General features: G+C 35.8%; 1 protein-coding gene across 18 annotated transcripts in view; it reads right to left on the bottom strand.

Annotated features, from left to right (window-relative positions):
• Nucleotides 1-20444, bottom strand: part of LOC123554767 (muscleblind-like protein 3) — a 204864-nt gene that overhangs the window by 95034 nt on the left and 89386 nt on the right. The window contains exon 1 of one of the 18 annotated variants that reach the window (XM_053547749.1): nt 12154-12551. The exons of the other annotated variants lie outside the window; for them this stretch is intronic. The gene's annotated coding sequence lies outside the window, so the exon portion shown is untranslated. Of the gene's footprint in view, nt 1-12153; nt 12552-20444 lie in introns of those variants that run through there. 18 annotated transcript variants of the gene reach the window in all.

The raw sequence follows: 20444 nt of genomic DNA, 5'->3' as shown, positions 1-20444 counted from the left end.
AACTTGAAATGGATTATTTAATAATGAAGTGAATTTAAATTGTCATACTTAAACAGAACTTTTTGGTATTACTTAATGTTCAGCTGCCTGCTTCGTGTACTTTGTTATATATACCACAGTAATGTATTGCCAAAGGCTGTTATACTTACTACTATTTCTTGCAACTTCTTACAAATTTAAGGTTTAGGAGTATATCGTCAATACACAGAAATATTTGATAAACAAACAATATCTTTACTAACAATCTACCCGGACCATTACATAATATTATTCTGTTGTACTGTCATGCATGATGGGATACTTAAAATATTCTGAAAAAGTTGTCCCCCTTTTAAAACGACAGCCATTTGAAAATATGTTAAGCCTAGTTATACGGCACCGTGTAAAATATGGAGTGGAGTCATGGAGTGGAGTGGTGGAGTGGAGTCTGGAGTCGATTTTGGAGTCAAATTTGGAGTCGCTTTTGGAGTCATTTTTGGAGTCAAATTCGGAGTGGAGTCAAAGTTGGAGTCAATTTTGGAGTCTAATTTGGAGTCAAAATTTAATAAAACCTAAACATTTATTAAAAGACCCTACGTTTATATGTCACCTCCAAATAATTATCCACATACAATATTTCACACTTACATTTACTAGTAAACTGTTGAATCATGGGCTCAATATCATACTCCTCTAGAAATAACAATAACAGTTACTGATGTTTTCTCAAATGAACCTTATCAGATTGGTAAGAATAACTTGTCATTACATTGGAAAGTTAATTACAACAAATCACTCTCTACTGTATGACAGATTTCTACAATTCCGCTGACGAAGAAGGTACTGGTACAGCACCTCAGCATGATATCTCATTCTTATCAGGACTTGACCCCTAGTTCCTTCATGGTTTGTTATTTATGATGTTGGGCCAGATGTTGCCTGAAGATTACTCAGAGAGAATTGATAAACATTTCAAACTTGAAATGTTAAATAATGAGAAAGTATTGTTTTAAAATTTTAAAATGAATCAGGAAAATGAAAACAAGAAAAAAACTTGGGTAATTAGATATTTACTATCTACTACAAACGGCATAATATAATAAGACACATAATAAGACATAATAATACTTGATGAAATTAATGAAAGATAGAATACTGTGTGTTATGCATATGTTTATAATAGACAATAGTACAATTCACAAAAAAAAGTACATTTGCACTAGTCTGGCTCTTGATTCGTCTTTTCATTCCATACAAAATTTGCTTTCAAACCATATTCGAGTAAGACAAATTGTTAAGAACTATATGAATTCTGATCAACTTCGTGCCTGTGCAGGCCATTCTCGCATACAAGAGCTCTACCACGGTTCTCGGGTACCATGTCGAACATCAGATGAATGAGAATAGTGCAGGCTGATCTAGTTCTATGCAAATGCAGTAAACTATGTAGGTTTTCTCATGGCGGGCTCAACTATGAATAAAGACAAAACATCTGCATTTTTTAAGATTTGCATTTTGTAAATTTTAAGTTCAGACCGTTAAATAGTAAACAGGTAAATAGGTCTGCCTTCTGTGAACAATGCAAACCATGACCAGCCATGGTCTTTGCTGGATAATATTCAAAATTTATAAATGATACCTATATTAAACAGGACCTTATTCATAGTACGCAGGGGTGGTGTTGGGGGTACGGGGTTATCCTCCCCAAGAATTTTTTTTTTAATGAGAACAGCAAATGGTGCATTTTTGGGTATTTGAAGCAAATACAGTGAACGTAAACCTTGTTCTTTTTTGTTTGTTTTGCTTTTAATAAATTTCATACAAAATGTATCATTTTAGTAGACCTACACGCAGGTGAAAAAAATATGCAGCAGGTCTGCAAGTAGACTAAAGCGACATTTTTATTACAGATATTTTTCAGTACATTCAATAGGATCGAGCCAACATTTACCCTAAAACAGAGCAAATCACATAATCCCTTTTCTATACAAACTGATCGATCATTTGAACAAAGTAAATGGTCAAATCTCTAAAAACATTGGTTTAAAAAACGCAGGCTTTTGTTGTAACTTTAAAATAAATCAACAAAGACATATTGAGGGGCGATATCGAAAAATGTTCTAAGTGTTTATTTAGAATTATTTCTATTACGTTCCTTTACACGTTAACTGCAATAACCCTCGGTTGTTTTCAGTAGTTTGGAAACTTCTACAATGTATGCATTATTTAATGGTTTGATCAGATTTCTACAGACATTCTTATGAAAACAATGCTAAAGACCGAACAAAATTTGTAGAGAGGCTGATAGTTTTGAATTCTTTCTTCGTGAAATAAATGCTACTTGAAATTATAATATCCAAAGTGTTTCTGTGACTTTAATACCCTTGGTAAACCGTAATATTACCAATAATGACATGACCATTGTCTTAAAACACAGGCTCTAACAGAAATTTTATAACTAGGAAAACCGTGATGAAAACAGTTATAACCAGTGTTGTTGTGTTTTTCTTCGACCATAAAATTAAGGAATTCCATTCCTAAATTCACCACAAAAATGACAATAATGATTAATATAGACCAAACATTTCAGTAACATTAAGTATCAATGAGACTCCATTCACAAAATCGTTTAACATTTAAAAAATCCTGCTTGAGAGGCCGCATAAAATTAGAGACCATTTGTCTTGAGGCCCATTTTATCAATCAAGACTGTTTCATTAGAGATAATTACATATATTTAGTGACTACAGGCCTGAGAGAAATTATACCATGCCTCCAATCCAAAAATAGCTCCAAAAAAGACTCTACTCCAAATTGACTCCAAAATCAACTCCAAATTTGACTCCAAAAAAAGACTCTACTCCAAATTTGACTCCAAAATCAACTCCAAAACTGACTCCAAAAAAGACTCCACTCCAAATTTGACTCCAAAATCGACTCCAAAATTGACTCCAAAAAAGACTCCACTCCAAAATCGACTCCAAATTTGACTCCAAAAAAGACTCCACTCCAAATTTGACTCCAGAATTGACTCCAAAATTGACTCCAAAAACGACTCCAGACTCCACTCCACCACTCCACTCCACGACTCCACTCCATATTTTACACGGTGCCCTAGTTATACTGGGTATATACCTTTACTACAATCATACTGAAAGCAGAGATCTTGATCAAGGTATAATTGGTACTGTAACATTTGTTCTCTAACTCTCCTGAAAGACTTACACCAAGACAGTAGATTTTGCAACAGATAGGAAAACTCATTAGTCTGATAACAGAACCGATGGTGCATATTTCATCTGAAATGATCACATCTCCAGACTTGTAACTAGAATTATTTACATTTTTCAAGCTCTGGGCTGTTTATCACAATCTGTTTCCTGTGTTATGACTCTTGGGCTATGATATCAGCAGCAGGATGTAACGACTTTCACATGTCTTTTTGGTAATTCTTAACCAATGAAAAAAAATCTTTCAATACCCAGATTGTAGATGAAGGAAGATTAAAGGTAGATTCTGTCAAAATCATTTTTGTAGTAATTACATCATCTTTAATATACAAAAATATGAAACTTTATTATATACTTTATATTGAAATATTGACAAATATTGATGAAATATAATGCATATTTTTACCGTGTTGTTTTTCACTGCTTCTATATTTCCACTGCTTTTCTGAAACAACTTTACTATCGTTTGGTTAAAGGTGGTCAATCACATTTATGCTGCGTTTACACTTAGCCACGATGTCCACGATGCCCACGATTTTTTTTTATTTCTACGCTTTCCTGTGCTTTCTTACGCTCTCAGTACGTTTTGTTACTACCTGCAGCGTTTTATTACGAAACCAACACAATTCTGATCAAGATCTGCCACGATTTCATCACGTTCTCTCAAGTTCTCTTACGATTACCACGATATGCTATCATGTTTTGTCATGTTCTGTTTAGATCCCTCACGTTATCAAGTTTTGTTAAGCTCTCCTACGATTTATGGCCACTATTTGACCAAGACTGACACGTTTTGAGCATGATTGGAGTATAAATAGGAGGCATGGATCATCCTCACATTCTCTTCAGAGATTCCAAAGAGGAACGAGATATGCATCAAAGAGCTGAGCAAGATGCTGAATTTGCAATTTTCGTGTATGCCTATAATAGTTACTCGTCGGCAGCAGCAACAAGGGACAGAACAAGGCAGGATAGAAGAGAGGGGAAGGAGAAGAAGAAATAGAAGGCCTAAGACCTGCTGGGTGAGACCATGGTTAAGTGGAAACCGAAGGCACCAACTGAGACAATACCCTCAACTTTTCAACACAGAACTCAGGCAAAGATGTTGGCTCCAACTTCAACTATGTAAGAATACCTCCAGATCTAGTGGAACTTAGAATCGTGTTTCCAAGTCCACCAAGATGCCCATACGATGGCGCATCAAGGTCTGATGCGCTACGTTAAGGTCTGTTAAGCTGCATTACGCTCTACAATGATTTCTACGTTCTATCACGCTCTCTCAAGATCCAAGATAAATCGGGATAATCGTGGCAAAATTTTTGACTGTCAAAAATTTTGTCACGATCCTTACGATCATCACGATTCCACCAAGTTCCCTCAAGATCACCACGATTCGATCCCATGAGCACCCGCGCTCACCACGCTTCTCTCAAATCTTGGACATCGTGGCTAAGTGTAAACGCAGCATTAAACAACATTTAATGACATTTTTTACTTTTTGTATATTCTGGTAGAGAATTATTTAAGGAACAAAAAGACCGATTACATAGAGTTAGATTCCTATTTGAAATGTATATTTTATTATTTTTATAAAATTTTGTAATTATCCCCTTTAATATGAAAGTATATAAAAAGCTTGGTATTTCTTTTTATTTCTATACAATGTCTAGTTTTACATTTGCATTTGATAGACATATCAACTATTGAACAATCTGAACCACAATGCAATTTTAAAAGCTGTCTGTAGCTTCTGAATTCATTTATTTCGCAACCAAGATAGGCAAAGGGAGGTAATAATAATTTTGCAAACTTGCGTTTCTAATGAATTCCATCTAAATACATAATTTTTAATGCAAATATTTTACAAATATATTACAATATGTCTAATATTTATACATTTTCTTAGGCAAAGTATGTTTATCAAATTTATACTTATGATAAAATAACTCGATCTTGGTTGGACAACCAGGATAGGAAAATGAAATTTTAAAAATACCTCCAGTGAAAATCTAATTTGTATTAAGTGTTAAGTGAACATAAATGAGTGTAAATGATCAGATGCCAAAGTTTAGAACAAATCTGTTACATGGCCAAAATCTGATTATCCACCTTTAAGTGATTTCAGAATCATCTGAAGGAAAAATTGCTTATGAATAAAGAAATAAACTATTTCTCTATCTTGTAAAAGTCAATATACAAAATTCAAATGATCCCAGTGTTATCTGTCAAATTATATTTTATCTTGTAAGTATACCAAACCTATGCAAAGGGCAATACTCAGAAAACCTATCTTTCAGAAAATAAAAAACATGTTGAACTATTCGAACTGCAAGCTGTATGCACCTTGTACAGCTATATTTTCATGTTTTATATCTTTGTTGTTCATTTATTTCAAGTAAAGATTGGATTATGGCTGCAATAAGAAAGGTATTGTTGTTGTTGTCACTAGTATTCAATGTAAACAAATAACATATCATAAAGTTTAAACATACTTTAGGCAATAGAAAATTAGTTTTTAGATTCTCATCCCCGCCCGCCCCTATCTGAAACCCCCCCCCCCCCCCCCCCCCCCCTCGAAATTTTTTATTGGTCAAAATCCAGATATCCAAAATTTCATGTCCGGATACAGGTACACTTTCATAAACATTGCATAATTCTAGAGTTTAAAGAAAATGTTTAACATATTATGGTAATGCAAAGACAATTCAACAGCATTTGACAGTATCTGATATTAAAATTTACCATGACAAATTAAGAGAAACGATCATAAAATACCGGCAATTCACATGACTAGCAGACGTTCTGGCAACCTACTTTCAATTTCAAAAACTTTTAGAAAAAGGTAAAGCCAGTGTATTTTCTTATCCTTATTTGATTGTTATTGATTTTTATTGATTAGAAATAAGTATCTGTTGTCTGGATTTCAATATTTCAATTGTGTTTAACATGGACATTTGCCTTCGTGGGGAAGCCTGACATGCCATTTTCACGTGCAAAGTATACTGAATTACCGCGCTATTTGTTTCATAGATATGGAAATAGGATTAAAATATGCTGTGCATGCAAGTGCATCTAATTAAGAAATATCTGATTTTTTTCAAGCTAAAACTACTAGATTCCTCGTATTTAAGCTTTAAGCTTGAATGTCAATATCATCATCATCGGTTCCACCGGTATATAGCTTTTAGCACATGCTCAGCAGGAATGATAGATTGATTGTTTTCTTTAAAAATCGTGACTGTACTTTGACAGAACTAAATATTTTGAATTTGCAAATACACTGAACAGACAAATATTAATTTGCTGTTGTTGTAGATTTACTTTTTTGTATAGGATACAACCAACCATCAGACAAAATGATTTACTATCACATTATAAACAAGATAAAAGTTTATGACATAAAATTATTTTGTTCATTTCAAAATTATTTCAAAATGGGTTTTACATATACAAGCATTTCAAAGACACAGCAATACACACTAGCATATCAATACAGTGATATTTTAAATATAATTTGTCAGATTGACCTCCACAACACCATATTTCCAAATTAAAAAATAAAAAATAAAAAGTGCCCACCCGCCCCATTTTTCTCAAAATTCGGATGAGAATCTAAACATTTATTTTCTCTGGCCTTACCTAAGGGATGACATTAACATAAGACTTATTGTAGTAAATTTGTTAAAAATTTGTATCAACAGTGAATTTCATTAAAAAGTAATTTTTTAAGTAGTACTATCTTGAACCTTTCCAAGACAGACTGGTGAACATAAATCAGAAGCTACATACAGATTAGAAATAAATTGCTGAAATATCCTGGTATCTATCAAATGAAAATATAAAACTACTTTAGAAATTGTACAGAAATAAAAAGAATTTCTCAGCTTCTTTGAAATTTTCATATTAAAGGGAGGTAATTCTAAGATTTTATAAAAATTAATAAAACATATAGTTCTAACAGAGACCTAACTCTGTGTAATCAAAATTTATGTTCCTTAAATAAATTTCTTACAGAATATAAGAAAGTAAAAAAATCTATTTAAAACAAGAGCTGTCTCCGTAGGATGACACATGCCCCCGATCGCACTTTGAATGAATAGTTATGGCCGATGTTAGAGTTTAGGACCTTTGACCTACGGAGCTGGGTCTTGCGCGCAACACGTCGTCTTACTGTGTTACACATTCATGCGTAGTTATTTTAAAATCCATGCATGAATGACAATGATATGGACCGGACACGCCATCAATGCACCACGCCATCAATGCACTATCATGAAAAATGACCTTTAATGTCTAAGTGTGACCTTGACCTTTGAGCTACGGACCTGGGTCTTGCGTGCGACACGTCATCTTACTGTGGTACACATTCATGCCAAGTTATTTGAAAATCCATCCATCGATGACAAAGATATGGACCAGATACGCCCATCAATGCACTATCCTTTAACGTCTAAGTGTGACCTTGACCTTTGAGCTACGGACCTGGGTCTTGCGCATGACACGTCGTCTTACTGTGGTACACATTCATGCCAAGTTATTTGAAAATCCATCCATCGATGACAAAGATATGGACCGGACACGCCCATCAAGGCACTATCCTTTAACGTCTAAGTGTGACCTTGACCTTTGAGCTACAGACCTGGGTCTTGCGCGCGACACGTCGTCTTACTGTGGTACACATTCATGCCAAGTTATTTGAAAATCCATTCATCGATGACAAAGATATGGATCGGACACGCCCATCAATGCACTATCCTTTATTGTCTAAGTGTGACCTTGACCTTTGAGCTACGGGCCTGGGTCTTGCGCGCGACACGTCATCTTACTGTGGTTCACATTCATGCCAAGTTATTTGAAAATCCATCCATCGATGACAAAGATATGGACCGGACACGAAAATTGCGGACAGACTGACAGACCGACAGACAGACTGACAGACTGACAGACCGACAGACGGTTCAAAAACTATATGCCTCCCTTCAGGGGCATAAAAAAAAACAATACAAAGATAAAAAAATGAAAGACAATCTTTTTCTGAATGTCTGATGAAGAAAAAGAAAGTAACTTACTGTACTTCAAGATAGACAAGACTTTGAGTAATTACTTCGTTTAAAACATGACACTTCATCTTTAAATATCTGTCTTAACTTCAATAAGATGTTGTTTATGGAATAAACTCGCCATTTTCTCCATGTAAGACTGCCACAATCTCATGAATTTTAGAAAACAAAAAAACCTTTGTGTGACAAGCTGATGTTCCAATATCAATGTTAAATTAATAGATTTAATGAAAGCCAAAACACATCTTATAAACCATTTAATTACCACGAAATTAATCAGAAATGGGAGTCCCCTTAAATATCTAATAATTAAACTGTAATTAAGAAGAAACAATACACCATAAATCATACCAAATATTGTCTTGAACATTAAAGCTATCTTGTCAATGTTATCTTAATTCTGACCCAAATTTTTAATACTATTATCAACTATGCTTTAAGAACAATATGAAACAATGTGTACAATACATGAAAATCTACAGTATGTGTATTATATGGTCATTAAAACATTAAGACAATGGTCTAAGTGTGTACAAATGTAGGATTTAAAGAGACTGTGTTATCAGTCTAACTAAAAACTTTTATAATTGTGATGTAAGTCAACTACACAGTATTCCAAGACTTGGGCCGTTACAAAAGCTGCCCGTACACAGACTAAATCTAAATGTCTTTAAACCCACTTCATTGCAAAATGAAAACAGAATTTTATCCTAATTTTATCATATGTAGTTTTAAGTCGGTATATTTTTGTATTTCTTACAGCAGTATATCATACTTGTATATACTAAATGTACCATTAACTGCAAAAGAAGGATTTTCCTTTCATTTCTTTGATAATCTTGCACGTAACATTTGAAAGTGACCAATTTAGAAATGAATCATCATCAGGTTTCATGCTGAGCCCTTTCAACATTTACATTTTCTTCCTTCATGATTTTGTTTTAACATCAAAACTCAGTCTTTTCTTTTATTAATCTTTAAATACATAGGTAAAAGGACTTTGAAATTATAGTCCATTTCTCAATCAGAATATCCCTTTTAAAAATATTTGATATCAACAAGACTGAATCAATTGTCATTGTAATGATCTTAATTGGAAAATTAAACACAAGTTGTACTTTTTTTTTTTGAAGAAATCAGTGTGAACACAAGATTTTCCCCGCAGGGTATCCTACTACCTAAAAAACTCAAATTATATTAAGCTATACATATTGGAACAGATCCAAAATTTTGTTAATAGATGCATAAAAAAGGTATTGCCTACTGTAATTTCTTTTTACATTCATCAAACTTTATTGCGTGCATAAAACAGCAATTAAAACCAAAAACATGTACCATCACATAAAACAGTAATTAATTGTCCGCAATTTATATACAGTTATACAATATACAGTGTTCAAGCTTCACCACTAAAATATTAATGAACTTCCAGCTATAAATAGTACTTGTTCATTTAGGAAAAGATTTTGTATTGATTGAGGAATTAGCTATTTTCAGTGCAGGACCAGTCAACCAGTCAGATATCAAAAGTCAGAAGACAGAGTATCACAAGTTTAAGGTATTGGACCTGCAATGACAATTATAGGCATTTTCTTTGCCATTACGAATCCTCTCTATGCAACTTCGGCACCCATCAGCCATAACAGAAAATTATTTTTCATGCATAAACTGCATACAAAGAATACATAAACTAAGTTGGAATGGCAAATGCTGATTGTCATTACTACTTTAAAATTACATCTCAGTCAGTTAGGAGGAACCCCAGCATCTGTACGGATGTCGTATCATTGACCAATGGCAGACTTGTATTTTAAGATGTCACGAAATTGACCAATAGCTGACTTGTATTTTAGGATGTCATGAAATTGCCCAATGGCTGACTTGTATTTTAGGATGATTATGAAACTGACCAATGGCAGACTTGTATATAGGATGTCATGAAACTGACCAATGGCAGACTTGTATTTTAGGAAGTCATGAAACTGACCAATGGCTGACTTGTATTTTAGGATGTAGGATGTCATGAAACTGACCAATGGCTGACTTGTATTTTAGGATGTCATGAAACTGACCAATGACTGACCTGTATTTTAGGAAGTCATGAAACTGACCAATGCCTGACTGGTATTTTAGGATGTAGGATGTCATGAAACTGACCAATGGCTGACTTGTATTTTAGGATGTCATGAAATTGACCAATGGCTGACCTGTATTTTAGGATGTCATGTAACTGACCAATGGCTGACATGTATTTTAGGATGTCATGAAACTGACCAATGGCTGACTTGTATTTTAGGATGTTGTGAATTGACCATTGAGGCTGACTTGTATTTTAGGATGTCATGAAATTGACCAATGGCTAACCTGTATTTAGGATGTCATGAAATTGACCAATGGCTGACTTGTATTTAAGGATGTCATGAAATTGGCCAATGGCTGACATGTAGTTTAGGACCAGTCTGAGAACTCAAGTTTAATTACACTGAAGCTAGCTCTAAAGAAGCCAAAATTATCTGTCACAAGACCCTTGATTGAAGTTATTAAGTCACTGACATCCCAGTGTTGCAGAGACCTGAGGCACAGCGACCCGGTGCCTCATTGGTAAGTTTTCTCGGGAAACTAAAGGGAGGTAGACTTATCACAGTCAAGCCGCAACGTCAGGATATCAACAAAGGTATCAATAGCTGATGTAACCTGATTCTAAGTGGATCTCAACATGTCACAGTGGATCTCAACATTCTGAACTGTGGATCTCAACATTTCCATCAGCAACAAAGAGCAACTCAACTGTCATTCTCCTGAAAAACAACTGATCACCACAAAATCAGACAGGGCTAATATGAATATATTTTGTGTCCCCACAGGTCTCGAGACTAGAGGGAATTTTCTGGCCTAAATGAAAAGGTCATGTAATACTGACACCATGTAGAATTCCTGTCAAGATGGCTAAATGGTTCAGCAAAGTTGACACTGAATTGAAATTAATGATTTATTTATTTATTTATTTTGTTGGGTTTATTGTCGCACAGACACAATTTTAGGTCATATGGCGACTTTCCAGCTTTTTTTAATGGTGAGGAAGACCCCAGGTGCCCCTCCGTGATATGTCATCACGAGCTGGCACAGGGTAAACCCTGACCTTCCGTAAGCCAGCTGGATGGTTCCTCACGTGAGAATTCTACGCCCAAATGAGGTTTCGAACCCACATCGATGTGGGCAAATGGTTTGAAGTCAACGACTCTAACCACTCGGCCACGGAGGCCCCTGAAATTAATGATGCTTGGGAGATTTCATTATTATAAATTCCCTTGACAGATTAGTTCAAATAAATTAAATATGCACAAGTCAATACTGTTGTTTTTTACCAGTGCATTAGCAACCACTGAAATGAATTGAAACAGAGATCAGGTTTCTGCAGGGCATGACTCATAAAAAACGAAAGTAAATAAATATGAAAACAAATCGCTTGAACATTTACAACAACCTGATTTGTGACATCAACAATTGTTTCCATTTTATACATAAACAGAAACTAAATATCACAAAATGAGGTAACACATGCAGTATGTGTTCTAGAAGGCAACAGCATATCCAATAAATAAAAACTTCAAAACGAAACAAAAAATAAATGGTATCATCACGTAACAACTTAATTTTCTATGAATCACACCTGTCTTTTAAGTGGCGGGAATTCAAACAACCTCTCCAACACAAGATGTCCCAACCAGGCTAACTCAGGTGACTGGTATAACAACCGATCAATATCTAATTAAGGAAATGTGTTAAACTGTAAATAAGAAAGGTGTCTGTAATCTTCAGCTCTGTTCTACAAAAGCTGATAATCCTCTCACCTGTAAATACTACAAAGGTTTAATATTACTTACCTGTAACAATATTTATTTAATAATCTCCATTATACTAACTGTAGACAGTTCATTTCCCCTATAGCATAAAGTAGTAGCACTTTACCAGTACACAGTCTAACATGTGGTCCAGACTGGGTCATATGTTATTTTTTTGCTAGTTTCAAGATGGCCGACTTCACTCATGTGTTTATTTTATCTAAAAGGTTTGTCATCTGTCATTTGTCATCGCTTATCTCATATAACATCATTCTCACACAAAGTTCTTAAAATGTGTATATTCTATAACACTTAATCCATCTTCAACCAAAAAGATGAATCAATTAATATAAAATTCCAGAAAATTAAATTGCGTCTGCTTCACACTTGATCTCCCTTTGCATACAAATGGTTAATTCCCCTGCATGTGAATGGTTGAGAAGATCATACAAAAACTTGTCATCCACACACTAGGTATAAACTACTTCAACTGATAAAGGTAAACATAACACAAGCAGAAGGAAAAAATGGCCAGATAAAATAAATTGAATTTGAACATCCGTCAACTGATAATGAAAGTACATACATACAGGGTAACTCAAGTGGAAAACTTGTTTTAAAATAGCTTTAATTGAAGATGAATCTATCTGCATTTAAAATACTCCAAGTTAAGATCTTGAATATCTGAAAAAAAAGACAAAAAAAAAACACAAGAAATCTTTTAATCAAACAGATGAATGAACCTTTTTATCAAACTGAGGGACAGTTTAATTTGTTAAACTATTCCCAATAGAATATTCATGAGCAATCAGTAGGGAAAAAAAAAAACTGTTACCATATTTACTCATGAAAATTTTGTATCAGTTAATCTGAGCAACTGTAATTATCTGCAAGTACTACAACTTCCACTCTGCTAACTGTGTAGGAGAATAAATGTGTGGACCTGCTGTCAGTAAACAGGTAATCACAACTTCCAAAACAGAAGTTCGAACTTCTCTTCATATTTTTTTCATATTTGAAAGGGGGATTGAGGAATAAGAAAGGACCATTTTCAGTGATGTGCGACAGAAGGGCATGACTAGGGTCCATTAATGGAGGGCATGTATGAGACAGTGCTATGAGACAGATGGACATGGAGAAATATAAAAAAGACCATTTTCAGTGCTGTGAGACAGGATGGCATGGAAAGATTAACGCAGTGCCATTTCATTGGGGGCTTGAAGGAGTTAAAAATGCTGTGAGACAGTAGAACCAGGAACCATTTTCAGTGCTATAAGACAGTAGGGCATGAAGGAACTAAAAGGGTTCCATTTTCAGTGCTGTGAGACAGATGAACACAGAGGAATAAACAAGGAACCATTTTCAGTGCTGACGTGGGACAAGAGGCCATGAAGTAATTAACACAGGACCATTTTCTGTTCTGCAATGAAAAAAAAACAACAAACCATTTTCAATGCTGTGAGACAGGAGGGCATGGAGTGATTAACAAGGGCCCATTTTCAGTGCTGTTAGACATAACTTAGGCATGAAGAAATTAAGTAAGCACCATTTTCAGAGCTGAGACAGAAGGCCTTGGGCAGATTAAAAAGGAATCATTTTTAGTACTGTGAGACAGGATGGCATGGAGGAGTAGAACAGGGACTATAATTTTCAATGTTGTGAGTTACAAAGGCACTGAATTATAAACAGACAAATTTCAGTGTTTTGAGAAAGGAATGCACGGTTAAATTAACGATTTTCTGTGCTGTGAGACAGGAGGGCATGGATAAATTAACAAGGGACCATTTTCTGTGTTGTGAGACAGGAGGGCATGGATGAATTAACAAGGGACCATTTTCTGTGTTGTGAGACAGGAGGGCATGGATTAATTAACAAGAGGCCATTTTCTGTGTTGTGAGACAGCAGTGCATGGATGAATTAACAAGAGGCCATTTTCTGTTCTGTGAGACAGGACTGGCATGGATGAATTAACAAGAGGCCATTTTCTGTGTTGTGAGACAGGAGGGCATGAATGAATTAACAAGAGGCCATTTTCTGTTCTGTGAGACAGGAGGGCATGGATGAATTAACAAGGGACCATTTTCTGTGTTGTGAGACAGGAGGGCATGGATTAATTAACAAGAGACCATTTTTTGTTCTGTGAGACAGGAGGGCATGGATGAATTAACAAGAGGCCATTTTCTGTGTTGTGAGACAGGAGGGCATGGATGAATTAACAAGAGGCCATTTTCTTTTCTGTGAGACAGGAGGGCATGGATGAATTAACAAGAGACCATTTTCTGTGTTGTGAGACAGGAGGGCATGGATGAATTAACATGGGACCATTTTCTGTGTTGTGAGACAGGAGGGCATGGATGAATTAACAAGAGGCCATTTTCTATTCTGTGAGACAGGAGGGCATGGATGAATTAACAAGAGGCCATTTTCTGTGTTGTGAGACAGGAGGGCATGAATGAATTAACAAGAGACCATTTTCTGTTCTGTGAGACAGGAGGGCATGGATGAATTAACAAGGGACCATTTTCTGTGTTGTGAGACAGGAGGGCATGGATGAATTAACAAGGGTCCATTTTCTGTGCTGTGATACAGGAGGGCATGGATGAATTAACAAGGGACCATTTTCTGTGTTGTGAGACAGGAGGGCATGGATGAATTAACAAGAGGCCATTTTCTGTGTTGTGAGACAGGAGGACATTGATGAATTATCAAGAGGCCATTTTAAGTGCTGTGAGACAGGAGGGCATAGATGAATTAACAAGGGACCATTTTCTGTGTTGTGAGACAGGAGGGCATGGATGAATTAACAAGAGCCATTTTCTGTGTTGTGAGACAGGAGGGCATGTATGAATTAACAAGAGGCCATTTTCTGTTCTGTGAGACAGGAGAGCATGGATGAATTAACAAGGGACCATTTTCTGTGTTGTGAGTCAGGAGGGCATGGATGAATTAACAAGAGGCCATTTTCTGTGCTGTGATACAGGAGGGCATGGATGAATTAACAAGGGACCATTTTCTGTGTTGTGAGACAGGAGGGCATGGAAGAATTAACAAGAGCCCATTTTCTGTGTTGTGAGACAGGAGGGCATGGATGAATTAACACGAGGCCATTTTCTGTGTTGTGAGACAGAAGGGCATGGATGAATCAACAAGAGGCCATTTTCTGTTCTGTGAGACAGGAGGGCAGGGATGAATTAACAAGAGAACATTTTCTGTGTTGTGAGACAGGAGGGCATGGATGGATTATCAAGAGGCCATTTTCAGTGTAGTGAGACAGGAGAAAATGGAGACACCAACAGCAGGGCATGGAGGAACTAACAAGGGGCCATTTTCAGTGCTGTGAGACAGGAGGGCATGGATGAATTAACAAGAGGCCATTTTCAGTGCTGTGAGACAGGAGGGCATGGATGAATTATCAAGGGGCCATTTTCAGTGCTGTGAGACAGGAGAGCATGGCTGTACTAACAGCAGGGCATGGTGGAATTAACAAGGGGCCATTTTTAATGCTGTGAGACAGGAAAGCATGGCCAAACTAACAGCAGGGCATGGATGAATTAACAAGGGGCCATTTTCAGTGCTGTGAGACAGGAGAGCATGGCCGAACTAACAGCAGGGAATGTTGGAATTAACAAGGGGCCATTTTCAATGCTGTGAGACAGGAGAGCATGGCCGAACTAACAGCAGGGCATGGTGGAATTAACAAGGGGCCATTTTCAATGCTGTGAGACAAGAATGTTAAGACAGCAATTTGTCTACAGTGGATGAAATGTAGTAAATAAGATTAAGTTAGACAGACTTTGTCCATAATCAAAGATGAATTCCAAGAAATATACTGTCCTTAGGGAAGGTATGTAGGCTGATCAAATTAACCCTTAGCCTGCTGGCGGCGATTGGTTTTGCCTTTGCGACCAGTGCAGACCAAGATCAGCCTGCACATCCGTGCAGGCTGATCATGGTCTGCACTGTTCGCTATTCAGTTAGTAAATTTTCAGTGAACACCCCTTCTAATAATAAATGGTACTGCCCAAACTGAATGACAGAACAGTCCATTTTAGAAATTTAGCAGGCTAAGGGTTAAATATCTGTGAGGTGGAGGTTGATGGAGGGTTACTGAGTAGCATATGAAACAGTCAGAATTTTATTTGATTGGTGATCTTTTAGTAAAACATTATATCAGAAGCAGATTCGGGATTTTGAATTAACCCTTACCCTGCTAAATTTCTAAAATGGACTGGTCAATCATTCAATTTAGGCAGTACCACTTATCATTCAAAGGTGTGTTCATTGAAAATTTACTGACTGAATAGCGAATAGTGCAGACCATGATCAGACTGCATGGACGTGCAGGCTGATCTCGGTCTGAACTGGTCGCAAAGGCAAAATCATTTGCCGCCAGCAGTCTAAAGACAGATTTTTCAGAAGGCTATCACATTTATATTACATATAATAAAGTTTATGAGGACTTTGAGCTGAACATTCTAAAATAACTGTTTGAACTTCACACAATAAGAGTCACACAATTATGTACACCTAAACGATTTAACAGGGATGAAATTAGGTGGGGAGACTGGGTCAGCCCAGCCTTATTCTCCCAGTCACCCGTTAGTCCATTCTTGATCAACCAGCTTTTGTTTTAAAAAATTTAACTTCAATGTGCAATGTCAGGCAAACCTAGACAATAAATTTTTGGGGGAGTAGCCCTAAAAACCGGTTTACCTGGAGCTACTTGCAGATATTGAAGATTTTTGGTTTACGTGATAATTTATACATTTAAATGTGCAAACAAGATTCTAATTATTAAACTGGGATGAAAATTTGCAGGAATTTCTTATTTGACAACTTTCTCATAATTGAACAATGACAGATACCTTTACACTCTATGACAATAACAAAAATATGACTCTTCAAGGGAGAATGCAAAACCATTATATCATAACATATCAAGTTTAAAAGATTTCTTATTGGAAAGCATATGCTGCCATCTCTCATTTAACGTTATTTTCCCTATGGAGATCTGTAGTTGTGTGTTTTTTTTATTGTTTTATCAATCTTATTACATGAAACAATATGAAGAAAACATCTAACAGCAGTGAAAGAAGTTTCCAATTTTTGATGCAACAGATGGACATCTGTGTTATACATCCACTGGCAACAATCTAAATTCTTTCTTTCAAGTTTTGTCATCAATATCAAGCAGTTAAACAGCCAGAAATTCCAGTCTTTCCATGTCTCTGTGCATGTTAATATTTTTAAGTACCATTTCTTGCCAGAACAAAAAGAAAATTGAAATCTAGATAGCCTACATTACACAAGCAAAGTCTGTTGAAAATGCAATGAAACCAAAGAATAGATTCAGAGCATAGAGCAAAAAGGAGGCTGTCTGCTTCCTTTGTCTTTTGGTTGGTTACATAATTTATTCTCCTTTGAAATTACAGCAAAATCATCCCAAGCCATATTCCATAAAAGATACCATACTGACCTTAAAAATGACTGTGTTATGCGCAGCTCAATCAATTTTAAATATATGACTCTTTTCATCTAGCTGAAGGAATCCAAACAACTTCTAATTCTGATGTTTTGAGATGGTACATGGCCTAGCTTTTTTGTCAAAAACTCATGAAGACTTCAGTGCGAAAATTTATGTTGTCTTAATAATAAAGGCTGAAATCTCAAGCTGTTACTTCAGATACAAAGACCATTCACTTCATTTCCTAAGAATTTGCATTTCAGTGAAAAAGGTCTTTATATGTATTACCAAAATGGGAAATGAATTTCTAACATTTACCTTATATGCTTATGTAAATGGGCAAGGAATTTAACAAAGTAACTATAGCAATGAAATGTCTTAAAATCAGGCCTGAGACCAACGGAATTATTCCAAGTATCAAATGCGAAGACAAACAACTATCTACAAGTTAATAAATCATAACTCAATCTAATTTAATCTAATGAAATCTACAAATCAAAATGAAATCGAAAATTTCATTTAAACGTTTTGAAACGGATGTACTAATCTCGTGTTCATGGAGGGCAGAGATAAAATTGTGTGTAACTATTTTTACTATTCCCGACATTTAGCTAAGATTAAAATTGTGAAGGTCACAATTTAACATGTAAAACGTCAGTCTTGAAAGTAATATTACATGAGCTTTCAGCTGAATTGAACTTAATTTATCTTGTGTTTGGTATCATTGAAAGAGATTTTGCAGTGTTATCAGTCCCTATTGTAATCAGTACTTAAAACTTCCGGGCTATGCACTATACAAATACCCCAGTCGACCAGGAGTGAATGAAATGTTTTCAAGTCCAATTAGACAAACAAATTTCACCAGCTAAAATGGCTAATTTAACAACCAAATAATTGCGTTAATTTGATTAAACAGACTGGTTTAAAGCTCTCTTTCTCTATCTGCTTTTAGTGAGGAGGGAACATAATGTTTCAAAATTAACAAGAATTTAAAGGGAAGTAATTCAAATGCACTTTAAAAATGTATTTCTTTATTTTATAATCTACGGGCACTAATTATAAATCCTTAATTTTTTCTACTGCAACAGAATTCATTTTCTGGCAAATTTTTGTCTTCATCTTTTCCATTATTTTTCTCAATGTATTCCACAGTGTACCTTTCTCTCGAAAAATAAAAAGCAAAACAAGACTATCATAAATTATTTGTGTTTTCAAAATGCCTTACGAAAATGGTAAAACAAGGATTTAATCCTCAGTATTTACACTGTGAATCATAAAATGATCAGTTTTAATGTGTTTGCACAGACATAATGACAAGTTTCCTGGAGAGATTAAAACAGGTTTTAAAAAATCAATGTTTGGGACAGCTAGATTAGCACGCAGATTTTCAAAACGGAGGAAAGACTTTATCAAAGGAAGTTTGCACCAAGATTCCTTAATCTCTAGGTGTTAATAAAAACGCAACATTGATACTATCATGCAATAATCTGTATGCAAAACAATTTTTTACGATGCCCTATCTGATGTATTGAACGATAAAATCGATAAAAGGAAATGCTGGGATTAAATCTTCGGAGTTCTTCTATACAAAAGATGAAATTGTTTATTCTTAAAGTGTTTCAGCTGCTTTCTTGAAATCTTTCAAGCTAATTAAGTCTTCTGGGAGAATATAAATCCAATTATAGTAAAGGTTTTACCTATTGAATAATAACAGTATCTATCAAAATACATCCAAGTATTCCCAGCTTGGGAAGGTGCAGCTTTCTAGTGGTTTTTGTTAGGTTTTCATCACAATTACTCACAATTCATGTCATTTGTGTTCCTGGATTTCTTGTCTTTTTACTGTAACTTGTTCCATGCAGGTAACTAACAACACTCTTCCCCAGGATTTCTTGTCTTTTTACTGTAACTTGTTCCGTGCATGTAACGAGCAACACCCTTCCCCAGGATTTCTTGTCTTTTTACTGTAACCTGTTCCGTGCAGATAGCTGACAACACCCTTCCCTAGGATTTCTTGTTTGTTCTGTGCAGGTAACTAACAACACTTTTCCCCAGGAGTTCTTGCCGTGCTACTGCAACATGTTCTATGCAGGTAACTTAGCAGCACCCTTCCCCAGGATTTCTTGTCTTTTTACTGTAACTTGTTCCGTGCATGTAGCTGACAACACCCTTCCCCAGGATTTCTTGTCTTTTTACTGTAACCTGTTCCGTGCAGATAGCTGACAACACCCTTCCCTAGGATTTCTTGTTTGTTCTGTGCAGGTAACTAACAACACTTTTCCCCAGGAGTTCTTGCCATGCTACTGCAACATGTTCTATGCAGGTAACTTTGCAGCACCCTTCCTCAGGATTTCTTGTCTTTTTACTGTAACTTGTTCCATGCATGTAGCTGACAACACCCTTCCCCAGGATTTCTTGTCTTTTTACTGTAACTTGTTCCGTGCAGGTAGCTGACAACACCCTTCCCCAGGAACTCTTGTCTTTTTACTGTATCTTGTTCCGTGCAGATAGCTGACAACACACTTCCCTAGGATTTCTTGTTTGTTCCATGCAGGTAACTAACAACACTTTTCCCCAGGAGTTCTTGCCATGCTACTGCAACATGTTCTATGCAGGTAACTTAGCAGCACCCTTCCCAAGGATGTCTTGCCCTTTTTCTGTATTTAACTTGTTCTTTACAGCAGACTGGCAACACTGTTTTCTAGAATTTATTGCCTTTTTTATGTAACTTGTTCCATGCAGGTAACTAGCAACACAGTTTCCCCAGATTTCTTGCCTTTAACTTGTTCTATGCAGGTCACTAGCAACACTGTCTCCCAGGATTTCTTGCCTTTAACTTGTTCTATGCAGGTTTCCCAGGATTTCTTGC

The sequence above is a fragment of the Mercenaria mercenaria genome, chromosome 7, assembly GCF_021730395.1.
Source record: "Mercenaria mercenaria strain notata chromosome 7, MADL_Memer_1, whole genome shotgun sequence".
NCBI lineage: Eukaryota > Metazoa > Mollusca > Bivalvia > Venerida > Veneridae > Mercenaria > Mercenaria mercenaria.
Note: the sequence above shows the minus strand (reverse complement) of the source record. Positions and strands in the feature narration are given on the sequence as shown.